Source organism: Ursus americanus, chromosome X, assembly GCF_024610735.1.
Source record: "Ursus americanus isolate L20-20 chromosome X, mUrsAme1.1.p, whole genome shotgun sequence".
Classification (NCBI taxonomy): domain Eukaryota; kingdom Metazoa; phylum Chordata; class Mammalia; order Carnivora; family Ursidae; genus Ursus; species Ursus americanus.
In genome coordinates, this window is record NC_142164.1 from 17,354,409 (window position 1) to 17,358,709 (window position 4,301).

A 4,301-nucleotide genomic window follows, 5' to 3' on the forward strand; every position below is an offset into this window, starting at 1 on the left:
TGAACAATTCCTCTGGCTCTTAGTGGCATCTACCTTTTACTCCCTCTCTTCCTGTCTGTGCAGCCAGTTCCCAGCACGCCGTCAGGCAGTTTGGGAACTGGAAACCATTTCCCACAGAAACAATGGGGGATGGATGATTATCAGACTAGCGAAAAGAGTACTCAATACTTAACTGTGCTTTGAGCTTCTGGAAAGCAGGCCTCACATACATTCCAAGTATTATAATTATGATCCGTTCTGCATAAGGAGAAGCAAGATAGACGGTGGCCCTCTGTTCTGGCGGCACCATCTTGCACCGCCGCCTCCTGGGCTAATATCCATCCAGCCTCGGCTTCCCATGTGGTCCCAGCAAGGCCACCCACCTGTCGCCCAGGGCCCTGGGGCCTCTGGGAGTCTGACTCACGGTGCTAGGAGGGGCTTCAGAGAGTCACCAGGGCCAGTCCCCTGCTGTCAGGCAGGTCAGAACCAGACCATGCACCCAGGCGGGTGGCCGAAGAGGTCAAGAGAACGGCCACCGGCCCAGTTGGGCACCTGGCACAGGGCTGAAGTGGCCCGACAGCACGGAGTGCTTGCCCAGATGCACCAGGGAGGGCATCCGGGAGGAGGGGGCCTCCTCGCCCTCGTTTGTGGCCTGGTGGCAGTGGCAGCAGGCTGCGGAGGGACTGGAGGAGCCGGCCTGGCCCACGTGGAGGCCGAAGTGAGCCTGGACACCTCTCCCGGGACAGGGCTGCCTTTTTCAGCCCCAGCTCGAGCCTGGACAGCCACCTGCCCTTTCACTGGGATGAGGCTCAGAGAAGGGAGGTCCCTTCCTCTTGCAGCTCGGGGTTGGGGGGGACTCTTCCTCTGGCCCACAGGGAGAGGAAGAGCAGCTGAGCTTTCTGTCTGGGGCTCAGAGACAGGATGGAAGTCGGGTCTGGGTTAGTCCATTTAACTCCAGTTAGCGTCTGCTCCCCGACCCTCGAACTAGCATTATCAGCCTCACCTGGGAACTTATTAGAAATGCGGACGCCCAGGAGCGCCTGGCTGGCTCCGTCCGGTAGAGCATGAGACTCTTGATCTAGGGCTCTTGAGTTCAAGCCCCGGCACACTGGGCATCGAGCTTACTTTAAAAGTAAATAAATAAAACTTAAAAAGTACTGCAAAAACAAAACAAACGAACGAAAAAGTCTCGCTATTAAAAAAGGGGGGGAATAAAAAGAAATGCAGACTCCCAGCCCCCACCTCACGACTTCTCATTCAAAATCTGCATTTTAATGAGATCCCCAGGTGATTGGTATGTGCATTCAAGTCAGAGAAGCCCTGCCTTAATTGTTAAAGGCAGACTGGAATAAAACCTCCATTTGCAATTTGATGATCTGGGACGGCAACGGTGGTTCCGTCCACGGTCAAAACATAAAACCTTCCGAGGCCAGGTTGGGGTCAATCAAAGCCAAATCCATTACAGCCCCGCGCAGCCTCCCCAGACACTCAAAGAGGTGTAATTTCCAGCTGGAATACACAAGGGACTTCTGTGATGCGTGTCCATACCCAGCGACTGCTGGGTATTTCTATATGTGTTTATCTTACCATCAACTAGACTGTAAGGTTTAAAAGGCCAGGAATCATACTGTATGAGTGTATATATTATGGGAGAAAAAATGGTATATAATTAGCACAAGCTTTGAAGTAAGCGGACCTGCCTTCCGGGCCCAGAATTTCCACTACCTTACTGCGTGGTCTTAGCCATGGCACGCGGTCTTTGGGAACCTCGGTGTGGTCACCTGTATCGCTAGTAGTAGTGAGAGCCTACCTCCCAGGATAGTTGGAGGATGAAATGAGTAAGCATCAAAAAGGTACCCAGTAGGGGCGCCTGGCTGGCTCAGTCGGTATGACCTATGACTCTAGATATCGGGGTCGTGAGTTCGAGCCCCATGTTGGGCATGGAGATTACTTTTAAAAAAATGTACCTGGTAGCGCACCTGGGTGGCTCTTCGATTAAGCATCTGCCTTTGGCTCAGGTCATGATCTCTGGGTCCTGGGATTGAGCCCCGGGTTGGGGCTCAGTGGGCAGTCTGATTCTCCCTCTCCCTGTCCCTCCCCCCATTAATGGTCTCTCTGTCAAATAAATAAATAAAATCTTTAAAAAATTAAATAAATAAAAAATGCGCCTGATAAACAACAGGCACTCCATGAAACAGCTCCGCCTTTCCCTATGAATCTCCGTCCCTCCAGGGCCTAGCTCCAGGCCAGCACATTTTAAATGCTAAATAAAAACACACCAGGTAAATAAAACATGCTAGGTAAATAAAAATAGGCTAAGTGATGGACCCCTTAGATGGTCCTTAATAAACCGCATTTTAAATAAACAGCTCTTACTGTTAAAAAAAATCCTTTGAGCAGAATTTTGGTCTAATGCCATTTAAATGAAAAACAACCACCACCACTAAGGAAAGTTCCCTTAGGCACTGAGGAGATGAGGACTCAGGGGAGTGGAGCTAGTTTTAGCAGGAGATGCGTACAGGGTCGTGAAGGTGGTCCAGGTGAGAGGTTGCAACTGCTTGGACTAAGGTCATGACAGGAGGTGTAGGGAAATGACTGACTTCAGAGTGTATTTTCAAGATAGTCATGATATGGCATATTAACATTCTTGGGTACATTAAGTTAGAAAATGGATGTAAAAGTTTTCTCATATTTGGGGTATCAAGATGATAGACAACTCTAAAAGACTAGAAATAAATCATGCAAATAAAAGGGTTATATCCTAAGGTTAATATAGAGAGTTCTTTAAATTTCTGCTCAAAATTAAAGACACAGTAGTCTGTAAATTTATTTTTACTATTAATCTTTTTATTGATAAAGTGAAACATGTTGAAAATTGCAAAAAAAAAAATAACTTGTAGGGTGCCTGGAGGGCTCAGTCAGTGAAGTGTCTGCCTTTGGCTCAGGTCATGATCCCAGGGTCCCGGGTTTGATCCCCGCCTGGGGCTTTCTGCTCAGCGGGGAGTCTGCTTCTCCCTCTCCCTTTGCCCCTCCCCCCACCTCGTGCTCTCTCTAGCTTGCACTCCTTCTCTCAAGTAAATGAATAAAATCCTTTAAAAAATAAATAACTTACTGTTTTCCTGTTTTTCCAAATATCAACGCAAATCATCCTCGTTGTGGACATTTTTGGAAAACACAGGAAAGTATAATAAATAGCCAGCTCTTTACAGAGGCTCGAGGGCATTCAAGACTCAGCTCCAGCCCTGGCCCGGAGGAAGGCCCTGCTGCCGGAGGTGTCCTGGACGTTAATACTGCTTTACAAGAGGTGCGGAAGCCCGCCTTCATGCAGGATGGCCCAGCACCGGGAATTCGCAAAAGCTGCCAGAGCCTTCGACAAGGCCAAGCCCACCTTTGTGTGTTTGCATCCAACTGTGACGAGCCTGTGTATGTCCAGTTGGTGGAGGCCCTTTGTGCCGAACACCAAATCAACCTAATTAAGGTTGATGACAACAAGAAACGAGGGGAGAGAGGAGCGCTCTGCAGAACGGACACAGGGGAGAGCCCCCCGGCAAAGTGCTGGCTTGCAGCTGTGTTATAGTGAAGGACGACGGCAAAGAGTCTCAGGCCAAGGATGTCATGGAGGAGTACTTCAAATGCAAGAAACGAACAAATTAAAAAGTTGGCTCTTGTTCCTCAAAGGAAAAAAAATCTAAAATTTGCTATATTACCAGCATCCAGCCACATACCATGTTGATGCTAACATTTTGGAATATTTCCTTCCATTATTTCTCTGTCTCTTATATTTATATAATATAAATATTACTATCTCTTTGATATTTATATAATATAGATAAAGAGAGACGGTGGAGGGGGGTAGGGCCACCAAGCTGGCTCGGTCAGTGGAGGGTGTGACTCTCGATCTCAGGGCTGAGTTCGAGCCCCACCTTGGGTGCAGAGATTACTTTAAAAAATAAAATCTTTCGGGGCACCTGGGTGGCACAGCAGTTAAGCATCTGCCTTCGGCTCAGGGCGTGATCCTGGCGTTATGGGATCGAGCCCCACATCAGGCTCCTCTGCTGGGAGCCTGCTTCTTCCTCTCCCACTCCCCCTGCTTGTGTTCCCTCTCTTGCTGGCTGTCTCTATCTCTGTCGAATAAATAAATAAAATCTTTTTTAAAAAATAAAAATAAAAATAAAAAATAAAAAATAAAATCTTTTTTAAAAAGAGAGAGAATCTGAATATGAAGATCAAAATAATTACCTGTTATTACTGTTGTTTTATACAAAAGTTTCTTGGTCTCAGAAGACAATGGGCCAGCTGGGTTTCCTTCCTCGCTGAGCACT

At 47.7% G+C, this 4,301-nt stretch overlaps 1 pseudogene; it reads left to right on the forward strand.

Moving 5' to 3' along the window:
- The first annotated feature begins 577 nt into the window (after positions 1-577).
- Positions 578-3,633, forward strand: LOC123796745 (small ribosomal subunit protein eS12 pseudogene; annotated as a pseudogene).
- Positions 3,634-4,301: the final 668 nt, after the last annotated feature.